The sequence below is a fragment of the Lonchura striata genome, chromosome 1 (genome assembly GCF_050655825.1).
Source record: "Lonchura striata isolate lonStrDom1 chromosome 1, ASM5065582v1, whole genome shotgun sequence".
Taxonomy (NCBI): Eukaryota; Metazoa; Chordata; class Aves; order Passeriformes; family Estrildidae; genus Lonchura; species Lonchura striata.
Window position 1 is genome coordinate 51008519 of NC_140703.1, and position 15894 is coordinate 51024412.

Sequence of the window (15894 nt, forward strand, 5' to 3'; positions counted from 1 at the left end):
ACATCTGTGCCATGGGCAACAAATGAGGTTATAAAAATATATCAGCTAATACTGTGACAGCTCATAATAAAGCAGTTTTCTCTCTCTAGTACACATATACAGCAAAATTTCATAAACACTCATGAACTTATGTGCAGTAAAATCCCAGCTCAAAATTTCTAAGATCATCAACCCTAATTTGAAAATCATCTTCAAGAAATCCATGCCACGGTATCTATATCTTGGTCAGCCATCTGGAACTGCAGTAGAAAACTTCCCAGTTTCTCTCACCTGCTCATTTTGGTTTCATAAATAGATGATCTCACAGAAACAAGCAGAGTGCAAAATAGTGAAAGATGGGAAATGTCTTCACATTGTTCATATCTCATCAAAAAAATCAAATTGCATTGCTTACACTTCTCTTTATTTAGTTCTTCACCCATGAATAAGTTCCATACTGGTGCATCTTTCTAAAAGGAATCTTTGAATATTATTTAGGAAGAAAAACCCCTTCTTTTGTAATTTTCCAATTTTCTTTTGTGCACACACTGCAAAGTAAACTAGAACAGGCAAAATTCATTTGGTAATTTCACTCTTTAGAATTTCATTCAGTCTCATTTAATTCCTCAGCAGGAGTTTTTTTTTTTTTTTTTTTGCATACTATAAGCCTGTGAATCTAAATTTGATTGATGCATATTTGTATTCTTCCATAGATCCTACAGCTGTCAACAATTTTTTCCAGCTAATGAAGCACATTCTCATTGTCATCCACCACTGAAAGAAAATGCACTGCAGCTACATGGCTAATGAGAACACATTAACAATATTTTAATGAGCAACAGAATTTCAGTTATTACTTAAACACAGAGCTATGTTATAATAGTTAATGCATAAAATTAACTATTAAAATTCCTGTTGTTCGTGCATTTCTATTGTCGTTCCTTGGCAAACTGATTCTGTTCCAAAGAAAGAAAGATGTTTTGCAGAAGTATTTTTATGAATCACAGATCATATCTGGCCTGGAATAAATGCTGAGTTCTACCAGATGTATGGAAATTAATTTCTTCAATCTATTAAAAGACTTTTAATAAAGGAGTCAGGATAACGCATAAGTTCCAGCACAACAGTAAAGATACATATTACAGCATTTGCACCCTCTCTGAACTTACTCTGTACTCATATCTCGGGGGGAAATTGGGTAGGAGAACGACCACCATCCAATTGCTCTTGTTTCCTTACCAGTAAAAATGTTACCAGTTAAGTTAAAAAAATTAATGTCTTTCTTAAGATGGAAGGTTTGAGTACAGGTTTTGTTTTTGTGAGATTCATGGATGAAGATTCCTGCATGAAAGAGATACCATTCAGCCCCTGAATACTTATTTTACACTATGGGTTAAATCAAGCAAAATTTGCAAGTGTCCACAGCTGTTCACATAGATTTTTTTCACTTTTAAATGCTTGAAGGAAGAGGAAACAGTAGTTTATAAATCAACTATCACTGTAGTTTTTGGAGAAAAGCAAGGCTTCTTCCAAACGCCCTCTTATATCTTTAATAGGATGACAAAGAATGTCTCCTGGGAATATATAACACAGATCTTACAGATTTCCCTCTTAAAAAATCTGTTTCACTCCACAGAAATTAAAAGGAGCTGGAAAAATGTATAACTCAAGGTTGGATGTCCAGTTTTGAGATTTCTGCTCCCAGGGGTATGAAGCCCTGTCTGAAAAGTAAATGTTTATCAAAGGATTCAATCCAAGCATAGTCTGACTAGGGTCTACAGAACAAAGAGGAATCCTTTAAATTCTTTAAAGTTCTGTGGATTTTTAACACAAAAACCTGCATTAATTAGGAATTTATGGAGAAGACAAAATTCTGCTGCAAAACCACCTTAAATGCTGGCAAGAGATGCCAGAGATGTCTTATTAGTTAAAATGTAGAAGGAAAATAATACCATTAACTTAATTATATATGATGAGTACATGAAATATATGCCAGAATCCTCTGTATCTTCAAGTATGTCTATTTCACAGGATTATCTCAATAAATAAAGCAAGATTCAACCCCTAGGTGCTCTTGATTATAAATATGATGGTAATCCTTCAAATGAATACAAAGAGGAACAGGTGAAATGCTTGGACCTGTATTGGAGTCCTAACTGTATGGTTTCTAGCATCCTAGCAAAACATTTTTTACATATTTGCACAAGCTAATGTTGGAGAAAAGCTCAGGGGAAGAAAACACTTGTCTTGTTCATGACACAAAGCTCCTAAATGTGGGGATTTTTTTTACACTGACATAGTGCAGAAGTTGAAGAAGAGTGTAAAGAAGTTATTTTAATGCACAGATGCACATATGCAATTATTTCTTAGCTACCCTTAAGTTGCTGAGGGCTACTTAAACCCAAAATGTTGCTGCAGAATAGTTTGGGACAGGATCCTTTGAAAAGTCAATCCACCTCAGGGACCTGTGCCTGGTTCTGTTTCACATTGTGAGTTGGCTCTGTATCAAGAGGGTTCCTTTTAGTCTTCACTGGCTACTGATCCTGCCCATTGAGCAACTTGAGAGCAGGCAAGGAAGGCAGCAGGAGGCTGCTGGAGAGACATGTTCCCTGGATGCTTTCTCACCCCTAACTGCACTGAAGTGACCTGGGGGTACATCTATTTGTCAATTTAGCAGTGCTCCATTGTTGCCCCTGGCTGGTAAATCCTGTAGTTCTCAGTGTCATGAAACCGAAGCATTGACGCCTTCCCACTCCAGGTTTTTAGCAGCTTCTCTCTAAACGTCTGTGAGTACAAACTATGCTTTCACACTTATTTGGATAGCACCTGGCACTGTCAGTCATATTCCAATCTTAATATTTCCTTGGAATGGAAAAATATTGAGTATCATCTGAGATGCAGAAAGATCCTCCCAGAGGACTGAATACCTGTTGTTCTCCCCCTTTAATTCTGCATAATTATTTTCTAGGCATTGTACCTTATAGTATAGATAAAAACTTTTTTGAAGTGAGTGATGTATTTTTGACAGATATCTTGTTATGAAGAAATAGTACTATGATTTCAAGTCCTATTAAATTGAGAAAATATGTCTGGTATATGTAAGAATAGCTATTTTGGAACTATAAAAACAGGAACCTTTTATTTTTGAACATTTTAGCCATTTTGGAACTATAAAACAGGAATCTTTCATTTGCTTCAATCAAGATATAATCAGTCACAGGACTACCACAACACTGGTATTAATACAGTCCTGGTGCTAAGGTTATAAAAATGACCTTTGTTGCTAAGCCTGAGAAACCTAGATAAATTCTTCTGGAAAGAGGTACTTCTGCACGAATCTCCTCCCTATATGTTTTTTCGAGCTGGAATAGCAATAAAATTGTATTGGGTCTGGCTGAGATGGAGCTCGTTTTCCCAGAGCAGCCCTCCCAGTGCTGAGCTTTGCTCTGGTAGCTGGAAAGGGGCTGGTAACACCCCAGTGCTTTGGCCATTGCTGAGCAGCGCTGGCACTGCACCGGTGCCACTGGAACGTTTCACCCGCACCAGGAGAAGAGAGGTGGGCAAAATCCTGTCAGGGGACACAGCCAGGACAGGTGGCCCAAACTGACCAAAGGGATATTCTGTACCATATGAGATCTGCTCAGCAAAAAAAGCTAAGAGAAAGAAGAAAAGGCCAACATTTGATACCAACTACAATTGTTTTTTGGAGCAACCTCAAAATGTGTTGAAGCTGAAGGGAAGTAGGGATATATCTAAATAAAAATAGTAAAATAAATTATTTTATTACTATTTATAATAATAAATTATTATTTATTAAATACTAAAACCTTTAGGGTTGTTCCTTTGGAGACCATGACCTTAAATTTTGTGTTAGCAAACTGCCTTTATTTCGACCCAGGAGGTTTGCTTTTTTTTCATCTTATAATCTCCCCACTCTGTTCTGCTGAGGGAATGATAGAGTGGCTCAATGGGCACCTGAAGTCTAGCCAAGGTCAACCACCACCAAAGACCATGAGGTAAATTTCATTCTGACCAAAGCACAGCAATGGGGTGAGTTTGCAAAGCCTGAAAATACAAATAGATTCAAGCATACTTTTAATAACAGATAATCTCACAGAGTGAATAATTTTTTTAAATTGTTTTTGCTTACAGGTTTTAATTACTATCTATGGTCCGTCATATAATTTCTGAATTGTGTGCTCTGGTCATATGATACTGAAATGTGATTTTAAGGCTCTCCCTGAGCTAGTAATTTTTGAGTGCCCTGTATGTAGATTGCATATTTATAAGAAAAGTCTATTATAAAGAGGCTCTGATTGAATTCAATTACTCAGGATTTGCATTTACTGAAACAATCTCCTATTCATTAAAGAAACTCATGGAGCTCTTTCATCTCTTCAGCAAAAACAACAACAAAAACTGAGCATTATCTAGAGTGATCTCTGGTGGATTTGGTTTTGCATCAGCATGGTAAATTACAGTTGGGTCTTGGATTGATTAGTAAAATCAGGAACTCAAGGTCTGAGTCTGTTGTTCACACAGGAGGTCCATCTATGTCAGAGACAAACAGCTGCTTTAAATTACTGAAGGGAAACTCGAGTTACTGCAGCGTAACTGAGAGGATAATCCAATCAATTAACCAAGAGGTTGCAAAGGAATTCTTACATCTTAGGCTAAACCTCCACTCTAATTTACATAGATTTGCATTAATTATACTTTTCAAAAGGTATTTCCATAATTTAAAAGTTCAGTATTCGGTCAGTGATCCTACTGGGTTATTCCAGAAATAAGTAATACTGTAATATTTACAACCCCTATCACCATTAGGCTGCAACCACAAATTAAGAAACTCTCATTCCAATGAGTTGAAAACATTTCCTCTGGTTTAGTCTCTTAACAAAGAGTGGCTAAGTCAAACTCTACCTCAACCCACTTTTTAGTAGTATCTAGTTATATTTTTCAGCTCTTCTTGACTGTAAAACAAATAGTTTGGGGGTAACATCCATACAGCTAGAGAGAATCTTAACAGATAGAAAATAAAATGCTGTCGGGGAAATATAAAGCCCTCAAAAGCTAAAAGCACATACATTGTGCTGTGTTCAATAGGCCAGATCCATTTCTATTACTTGGACCATATACTCTTCTGGAGGCCTTTGTGTGATTCGTGTTAAGCTGAGGACACAGCTGAGATCTGCATATCTTATCATTGTCATAAGATGTTCCACCTCTGATTATAATCCTCACACAATCCTTTTTTATCCCCTTAGTATGAAAAAAGCATCAGGTCCTCACTTATCAAAATTAACGTTTTCATAACTCTTGGCTGAGTACACACCAAAGAAAATCAGAAAGGCAGTAGTCAGAAATTTCAGAAGCTAATTGATGACTGATGTTCAGTTTTAGGTGAACCTGGATTTCACATTGCCTTCTCACATGTGTGTAGAGGAGGCTTATTTGATGGTACAACTTCCAGAGGTGAAGACATGCAGCTTTTCCCATTCAAAATGGAAATTGCCACTCATGCAAATCCACCCCTGAGCCTGCACAGCTCTCAAAAGCAACACATGAGGTTGGCAACTACAGAAAAGGAGGGGGCAATTCTTAGTTAATGCTGCTGCTCTTTTCTGCAGCAGTCTTCTAAAATGGCTGAGTGGTAGCTAGCATTCACTCTGCGTTTGACTGGCCTGTTTTCCACGCCTTTATATTATATATCCCCTTTCAAGTTTACAGAGGTCCTGGTCCTAGAAAAAAAATGGCATTAACTTGTTCAACACATATAGAAACCGAGCAACTAAAGAAACCTAGCAGTAACAAAATTACAATGCCAGCTAACAAAAGGTTACTATTTATGGTGTCATAAATCCCCAGAGGAAAAGAATGCATAGAGAAACTGAAATAAGGCAGGTGGGAGGCAGAGATATTCCTGCTGAACAATAAAAAATTATTGCTCCTCAGTTTTGCTTGCACTTCATTTTGAAAAGTAGTATCCTACTATGTTGATTCTGAGCTCAAACAGAAAAAATTCCAGAATAGTATTAGATTTTAGTCAGAAGAATGGTTCAGGGATTTTAATAACCACAGGGGAGAGGCCACAGGGAAGAGTTGAGATTGTTTGCTGTGCAAACAAAAATAAGTCTAGCCTTCCACTACATCTCTTCAAGACAAAAAAACCACCAAAACACCCCAGATTTGCATCTCCTGAGTATTTTTACATGTAGCTTGTTCCAAGCAACTAAATATCATTGTTTGCACTGTGTGTGAGACTTAAAAATCACAGGTTGGGATCTCTGTCAATATAATCACTCTTCAAAACCAGCAGCCTCTGCCCAGTCTCGTCAGGTAAGGATCTGGCCCTGTGCCTTCTCTTGGCTCACAACATTTGCAGGCACTATAGCTGTAGTGGGTTGAACTTGGCCAGCTGACAGGCACTCCCCCAGCTGATCTCCCACTCTACCTCCCCAAAGGGTGGGGAAGAATATGAGATATAAAAGCCCATGTGCTGAGATAATGACAGGAAGATCACTTATGAAGTACCACCATGACCAAAACAGACTTGAGGAAGATTAATTTCATTCATTGCCAGTTAATAGAGTTGGATGGTGAGAAACAGAGACAAAATTAAAACAGCACTTTACCCTTGCTCCCCCTTTTTCCCAGGCTAAATTTTATTTATTCATTCTAATATCTCTACCTCTTCCTCCTCTCCAGAAAGGGAAGGAGGAAGTACAATGAGGTTCATGGTCCATCCATAACATCCTCTCTCTGCTGCTCCTGCCTCCTCAAACTTTTCGCCTACTCCAGCATAGAGTCCCTTATATGTGATCCAGTCCTTTAAAAACTGCACAGACATGGGTCCTGGTCCTCTCCATGAGTGGCAGTCCTTCAGGATTACCCTGCTCCAGTATGGGCTCTCCACAGGCTGTGCCCAGATGTGCATTGAGAAAATTGCCTAAGTGAGTGTGTCAATAAGTAATCCATCATTTCCACCTTCTGTTAACAACTTCCAGGAAGTGTTAATTCAGTTTCTAACTAGAGGTTGCTGTCAGGCCTAGGCAAAAAGGAAGGAAGGAGCAGGGTGGAGGATAGGGTTCACCCTCAAATCTGTCACCTGTTCTTGGCTTGCATTCCTTTTTTTTTAGCAATTCTTACACTTGTGTCAGTGGAACATGTTTTCTTCCCAATATATTACCAAAAAATATATATATAATCTTACATTCAGATTTATGAAACACTCAGACTGCACAATAGAAACAGAAGAAGAAGGAGGCTTTATGAATTCTACTCACTACATCACTGAAGGTAGTCAAAAAAACAGTTCTGGGTTGCCCCCAAGGCCTCTGCATCTGAACTACACCTAATCATCCCTCCTCAGATGATATCAACTATAATTCCATTTTATTGTGAATAAACATTTAACCCTTTGAACTCTCCTTTTTACTGCAAAGACTTCACTTTCCTTCCTTCTCACTTTTCTTGTTTGTCAGAGAGAAGCCTATTTATTCTCTTCTCTTTTTCCCCATCAAGTATTAAATTTTTGTTCCCTATTGGAAAAAATACTGAAATACTATAGCAGATCCCCTTTCACTCTCACCTTGTCCAAATTGATTTCTACTACATAATTCCTTTATTCTGTACCATCTTGTGTCCTAGATTCTATGGGCTGTTGGCAGTTACCTCCAGTTATATCTTTTAATCTTCCCCTGTCACTCACTTAAACTGCTATTTCTGACTTATCTCTCTCACCTGTCATTTACTTCAATCCCCTGACTTCACTTTTTTTTTTCTTAGTGAGGCAACTTAGACACTCATCATGCCAACTCTCAATTTAACAGAAAACCCAAAAAGAAACAGATACCCAAAGGACTAAACTCTGTTCTGCTATGTCTATACATACTAAATTACTTAAATGGAGAAAAGTTGTTTTAAATGCGAGAAGAACTGAGATCCCAGTGCTGCTTGGAGCACTTTGAAAATGGTAAAGGCAGATGAGATCAAAAGGCTGAGTGGAGAAGAATGCATAACTGGGTACTTGTACTCTTTTTCCTCTCAAGAGACAGTTATGTTTTGCAATGCAAACACTGAAAGGAAATTAAATAAAGCTCTTTACAGCAATAGTTCTGAAATTGCATGAAACTTCATAATCTTTCCTTACTTTAAGACTGGGTTTAGAAGGAGACAGCTTTCAAATAGATTAATGTAGACATAAAAACAAATGCAGAAAACTTTTGAAGCTTCCCAAATATCTCAACACTTTTCTGCTCACAGCTTAATGTCGACTAGTACATCATATATTATGGCAAGTACTGTGAAAGTGTTACTCCTCAATGAACTTGCAGGCCTTAGCACCTAGTTCATTAAATCTACTGGTTTAAATGCCATACTAATGAGCCATAAGGAAATTTAAAAAATGCAAGGGCTATATACTGAGCAAAATAACTCAAAAGCATTACATACTATATCCATCTAGGTTTTGCAGTACAAAGTCAGGAAATTATTCTGCTGGTAGCCTTATTTTAATTTGGAGAAGTGCTGTTCTGGGTGTTGTAGTTCATTCTCAGAAAAATCACATGACATGGGCTCAGCTTAGTGAAAAGAAATAATTTCATAAAATACTTTCAATCTTTGCTCCCTTGTCACCTAGGCCATGGTACTGATATTTGCAGTAGTTATGATGGCAGCTGAGACCTACAGATATTTTAAAAATGGTCCTTCTCCGCTCTGACAGCAGCTTTTTTTAAGAGCTTTGGAGCTCTGCAAAACCAAAAGACACACAAGGATGATTTTGCTTTTCCAGTCTCTCCTGCCTTTTGATCTCATGCAGAGCAAAAGGAAAGCACCTCCAATATGTTTAAATTAAGCAAAGCAATAGACAAGCCAACAGAGCAGGATACTACAATTTTGACACTAGGCTGTTGCCTGGCAGCCTGTGAACACACTTTCCCGCACACCTTCAACTCCCAGCTCTGATCCTCCACATTATTTTGTGTTTTTTACATAATGCAGAATGGTCAGTGGCATAAATTGCAGCCCAGATATTACAATGCATTCATTACAAGAGCAGTTTAAATCATCCTGTATTCAGTTCTCAGTAGCAGCCAAGGACACATCAGAAATCCAAACCATCCAAATAATTTACAAAACAAATCCATATGAAACTTAACACCAGTGTGACTTATTTTACATACTGAAGAGGTCCTTAAGGTTAGTGCAACTTTGGTCAATTTATTATGTTGAAAGCAGTCCAATAGAGATCCAGAATGCTGAATATGGATGAGTTTTGCAGACGATTCTAAAAAAAAGTGCCAGTGTACACTTCACATTCTAAAGTCTACCGTAATAAGAAGCCAATATATACTCTGCATGATCAGGATAGCTGTTCTCATGTTTATGTTTCCCCCACATCTGCATCCAGCAGAAATGAATCCCTGACAGTTAGTAGAAGTTCTTGGCAGATAGGAATTGTTGCAGGCCCCTCTAGGACAGTAGGATCAGAGTCCAGCTCTGTGAAGAAAAATTCAGAGCATAGGTTGTTGCTTGTTAGGCTTTTTATGTCATCCCTACCCATGAAAAAAGCATGCATGGGTAAAAGTAACATGAGTATTGCACTGAGCAGTTCCTTGAAATTTTCTGCATATGTTGATTGTAAAAAGATTCCAAAGACACAACAGACAATCACAACCTAGATTTAAACCCATTGCTTTTCTTAGTTTCCTTTTGCAGACCTTGCATGGAGGTCCTCCCTCTCCCTATACACAGTTTAAACACTACTACTGCATATAAAGCAAAACGCTTGAGAAAAAATAAACACACTGTTAAAATAAAATAAACACTACTACCGCATAAAAACCAAAAAGATTGAGGAAAATAAACATGAGGAGAATAAACACAAAAAACATACAGAGACAGATTGACTTAAAATCAGCCTGAAAAAGCTGCAAAACAAAAAAGACTGTTTCTCCTGCAAAGCTGTTTTCAAGAAGACTCAAAGCAGAGATATCCCATTATTCCCCATTAGCTGTCAGAAAGTTCTCCCATAGACAGTCAGTGACTAAACAAGAAGTTCAAAAAATCAAATTTGTTGAAAATGGGATAAGGTGGGTTATGGCAAGGATTTAAAGGAAACTTTTAAACTTAGATTTACTCATCAAAATTCTGTCTCTCAGAATTTAGACTTCAGAAAAAAGGGAAGTGTATGGTCAGCTTGGCTTTAAGACATCTACAGAAAGACAGGTTTTAAGAAAATCACTTATTTTCTTAAATATGTTACTTAATAATATATGTAAGTTATTAATAATAACTTAGCATGTGCCAGACTAAGCTTTTTCAAACACAGGACCTGAAAATAAAACTTACATTAAACAAAAAGACAAGTAACCTTAATATGTAAAACGGAGGTAAGGAAAACAAGCTGTCCACAAGCTGGAGAGTAAAGAGCTGTTTAATATCTTCAGTCTTGCTGAGGTAAGATCTTGATTTCAGCCTTACTCAAATCAATGAAAAGATTTGCAGTCATTTGAAGGTGCTGTGCATTAAGCTTTCCTTTATTACAGCATACAATCTCATGTGTATTTAGCAATGATTTATTAGTTTTAAGTTTTTCTAGGATACATCCATGTAAAGGCAAACAAAAAGTTAATTTCTAATATCCTTCTAAAAACTCACGATAACTCCTGGTTTGGGCAGAGAAGGCTTCTTTTGCTGATAAACCAACAAAAAATTTAAATATAAATCATATATTCCACACAGAATTGCTTGCTCCAAACATGAAGATTTAAGAAGGTAGGCTATTCTCAAATAACAGTAAAAGATTATTAGTGAGTCTGGATATTTTGATTAATAATGCCAAAATAGTAAATAATAACTAAAAAGCAGAAATTTCTTCAGTTCCACCCTAAAGTGATTAGCTATTACCTGGTTCAAAACATGCAAAGTAACGTGAACAGATTCCTCTGTCTGCAGTCTCAGTACATTTGCTGTATCTCAAACCTCAGTACCTAAGACCATAACAGGAGAAATCCCAAGAAAGAGATGGGGAAGGAGACAAAGGAGATATCCAGGATCTTACAGCCAAAAAAAAAATTGAAATCGTTGCATTTAACACTGGCGATGAGTACTTTGAAGTGAAAAACTAAAAGCAGAAACAAGTACTCCAACTCACCACTGTAAGCAGTGCTCTGCATGCTCACAAATAGAGCAAATTCTTTTGTGCTTTTCATCCATTTTCAAGTGCCTTAACACTAAAGCAGTAACTTGCAGTAATACCATTCATTCACCCTGTACCAAAGACAGAAATTAACCAGCAACAGAAAAGTTGCTTCTTAAGTTCTTTTCCCTCATGTAATGAAAGAAAGCTCTCCAAGAGGAAAAGGCATTTTCCCCATCTTCATTGCAAGTTGGAGTCTGGATAGTTTGAGAAAAGAATTCCATGTTGTGGATTACCTCAAAAATCCTACTAGTCCTTTTCCCTCCAGCCTAATATTTCTGTCAGGATCCATCCTCATAAAGGCTACCAACTGCTGGTGTCAGTGCTTGGCAGCAATTAACCATGGATGGGAACTGACTGTCATCACCAGTTCATTATCTTACTGTAAGATTTTCATACCTTTTCTCCGTGAGTTCTCATGGGCATCTCCTCACAACACTGACTCCTTTTCTCTCTTTCCCACAAGGCCAGCTGACTTCTGCCTGTCCTTATCACAACCACCTAACCCTCACAGCACCACAGCCACCAAACTCCATCTCTCCTCCCAACCAGCTACCCACTCTTTTGTAACCCCATCCTTACTGGACACAGCTGTGCCCTGTTAAGGGCAGGGCTGTTCCTACTCTTTGGTAATTAGTACAGCTGCAACTCCTCAGGGGTGAGATTGCCTTCAGCACTATCTCTATTCTCCTACAATCCATCCTCCCACATATTTCTGCAGGAGTAGTTCCATGTATGCATAATTATATACATACATATTCTTTTAAAAGCATTTTAAACACAATTTATTGTATTCGTATTTCTTATTTCAAGGGGAGAAGGAGCAGTAGCAAGCAGCCTGACCTTGTGAATCATGAGTAGAGTGATACTGAAACTGTGCCGTGTCCCTCAGAAATATCATGACATTAGATATTAGGCATGTTATCATCTAATTTTAAAGGCTGAGCTGGGACTCCTGACTCCTCAATCAGTGAAGGAAGAAAAGCATCTAAAGAGGGAGGCAAATGTGTATGTCATCCCAGTGGTTCAAATTACTCTCTGGAGTTGACTCTTCTACAGGGAATTTCAGCTTTTAACCCAAATTGAGTAACTAAAATATTCTCACTGTAAATGTTGGGAATACCTTCACAAGATCCCAAACATCAGTTCTCAGCATTCCTTCCTGCTTAAGATCAGATAAGCCAGTTAAATTGCTCCCTTTTATTTTTTTCTCTGAAAAAAACCCCTAGCCACCAGTGAGTTAATATGTGTAATTATTTGGTATGGCATAATAATCCTTTTTGTAAAATCCTTTTTTTAATAGACAAACATTTGGGGTCAATGATGTGTACTGGTTTGCTTATTTTTTAAAGTGATTCATATAGCCAAGGCCAGAAACCATGATTGCATTTGTTTAGTCTGCTTTCATGAGCAATAGGAGAATATAGAACAGAACAGAATCTAGAAGAACAGCTACTATTCAGCAAATCATATGGAAAAAATCCTAATATCTGACAAGATCAAAAGATTGGAAGCAAATCTGTAGACAAAACTCATTTCTATCTTGGTTTGTACAGAAGGTTCTATGTGTACTACTTAAATAGTAAATTAGGTGAACAAGTATTTAGGGATTTTTTAAAACCTGGTTCATTTATATGTTTGGACTTTTAGTATCCACTCTAGAGATACATTCATGAAGTTCATAAAATGATTATTTACAAAACTGAGGAGATGCAGAGCTTTTTTTCTGTGGTGTAAAATTAAAATTCTATATTAAATTCCATTTTAGTATCAAATGGACCATAAAACACCCATAAATTATTTTTACACAGACAATATAAAAAGCACAGACTTCTGCCCAGACAATCTCTATAAAAGAAGAGAAAAATGCTTATGTCCAACAACTGATTTAAAATTGCTGGACTGGGCCAACTGTGAATTATTTTTAGCAGATCAGGATGGAAGGCATGAGACCACATTCAGAGATTAAGAGCCAGATGTAATGCCTGAGTTCAGCAAAACACAGATCGCCCTGACTTAACAGCCAAAGTCATCAACCCTTGAAATGCTCTAAGAAAACCTTTCCCAGACAGATAAAATACCGTTCAGCAGACTTCAGGGACCTGTGTGGTTGGGCTAAGCAGAAAGGGGCAGAGCAGCATTTAATAATCTGTATTAGGGTGCCAACATTTAATAATCTGTATTAGGGTGCTTTTTGAATACACTGTCTCTGCTCGCTGCCCCTCCAGACAGACTTGCTGTTCACAGAGGCTTTAGACCTCACCTCCAGCAAATTCTGAGGTTGCATGGACAACCTGCAGGTAAAACATCTGTTGGCCATGTCATCGTCACTCGTCACACGGCGCTGTGTCCCCCCACCATCACTCGTGTTTCGGTGCACCCTGAGGACTGGATCCCTCCAGCCTTTTTCCTGCAGAGGGAGCAGCTGCCCCGAGATTACCCTGGGCTCCCCAGCATCTCTGTCTCTCCTATGGAGCTGGAGAGAGCACAGCCTTCGTACAGCAGCAGTTAAAGCGAAAAAACGACACCACGTCCCTTCTTGCCTTTGCTTTCTATCTGGTCACACCGGGTGCAAAAGGGATGGAAGCACCAGGTTCCTCACATGTCAGGACCACTGGTCTCCATTCCTACCAGTTGTTTGCAGATATTTTTTCTAAAAGTAAAGGTCTGTGTTTTCAAAAGCATCTAGTGATATTAGGCTCCTTGACCTTAGTCTAGTTTACTTAAAAGGGCTTTTCTCTAAAAGTAACATATTCCAACACTTGGATTGTAAAGCCAATTATTTAAGTATCTCATCCACCAAGCAGCAATGTAAACAAACAAACAACAACAACAACAAAAAAAAAAGCATGGAGGTATCCGGACTTCAGTCCTTTGATTGTCAGTGTGACGATTTTAATAATGAACATCTTCCCTGTGTTACTTACCCATACAGAGATGTGCCAGTTATTCTTTCCCTCCACCCCATGTAAAATAGAAAAGCATCAGAGATAAAAGGAAAAGGGTGAAAATACTGAACAAATCAATCTTTACAAGTGTCCCTTAAATGTCTCACCTGCTAAACCTTCTGAAGATTGCCACTGGCTTTTGCTGATTGTATTTAGTTCCAGATGCTGGGATTCTCCAGGTACTTTGATTTCTTTGTAAGGCAGCTCTTTGCCTTTGCCACCTCCTTTGTGGCCCTGTTGCAAGCAGTTCATGCCAGAAGTGTCTTTTGAAGAATTAGATCATACAAAGCCTCCTAGGAAGTACATGGTACATAAAGACCATGGCAGTAGGGTGCTGTCATGTTTTTTTTTTTAAATAAGTGGTAAGGTGTCCATTGACTTTGCTGGTGACAGGATTTCATAGCATGCACACAAAGACTAGGCTTAAGTGCTGCCCAAGTCTCAATTTTATCCTTTGTGAGTAAGAAAGACTGGAATTTTTTTAAATCCCAAAGCCAGCATTGATACTTTAGTACTATCTCATGTCCCCATGAGTTAGCCTTGTATATTCTTGTGGGAGTTTTTAATGCTTGTCATTAAAAGCTCATTCCCCTCATTCTTGCTCTGACAGTTTGCTATAGCATAATTTTTTAATCTTAGCTGAAATGCCTTAAGGCAGCTATGTTATGTAGAGCATCTCCAGGATAGCAAAGATGAAGCAAATTCTATGGTTGTAAGAAAAATTAGATGGAAATGAGTGAGCTAATATCAGAGAATAGGTATACATAGCAACAGCAGAAGCATATGGCAGAGAAATGGTAATTAACCAAATTCAAATCCACAGAAAACATCAGAATAGTGTTTAAGCGCAAACTATTTTATGTGCAGAACTGATCCATGTAACATCTCTTGAATTTGGCTCCTACTGGCCAAGCCTCTGAGCACTTTCATGTGAAGTTCACTGGCTCTCAGCAGATCTTCATACTACTTCATTTCTACAAACATTTGAGTGCTACATAGGTATCATTTGAAGTGAGACCTGCTAATTTGAGAACTTCTGTAGTCATAAAAAAGCTTACATGATTCTGGAGTAAATTCATTAAGCCCTTAGCTTAGGGTGCTGTGATTTGAAAGTAGTAATCAGCTCCAGATTCAGACATTGCAATGTAGATACCTGCAGAAGTGGCCACACTTGGTATTAGTGGAAATCTGATCAGTGCAAGGGCATTGCAAGGGCAGCAGAAGAGCAGTTCAGCAAGCAGATGTTGGGATGCAATCCAGTTGTCTCAAGTCAGTCATCTCACATCTATAAGGTCCACGCAGGTGCCTCAGATTCTCAGGACTGGTTCAAGCAGTATAAGATACATATATTGCAACAACAGAATTGGGGTCCCAACTGTTTGGTATATATAACTATTTGGTAGAATGAAATGCATAACCACCCCTCTTGATTAGTCCCAAAAGCTGTATTGATTAACTCTCCTTGGACTGTAGTGGGAGCACAGACAAGTGAGCATGTGTCAGTGCTTCAGTGTGTAGGAGCTTGGTAGGGCATTCACATGCACCAAACATCTGTTTGAAGAAGAGAGGGTCCCAAATGTCGAATTGCTTTTTTTCAGCCCAAAGTGAATTAAACCTCTGTGTATCCAAGATCCTTTCCAAAATGTGTTTGCATTTGCATTGCTAGTATTTATGACAGTCACCTACTTGTTACTTTAATGAGGAAGATAAAAAGAAGTATTTAGAAGCAGGGCATTAAGAAAAGCTCCCCCATATATATTTTCC

At 38.1% G+C, this 15894-nt stretch overlaps 1 long non-coding RNA gene across 1 annotated transcript in view; it reads right to left on the reverse strand.

Moving 5' to 3' along the window:
- LOC116184333 (uncharacterized) overlaps window positions 1-11127 on the reverse strand; it is a 122325-nt gene extending 111198 nt beyond the window's left edge. The window contains exon 1 of the long non-coding RNA XR_014958811.1: window positions 1-11127. This exon is cut by the window's left edge and continues 23338 nt beyond it. This is a non-coding gene — a long non-coding RNA (uncharacterized LOC116184333).
- Window positions 11128-15894: the final 4767 nt, after the last annotated feature.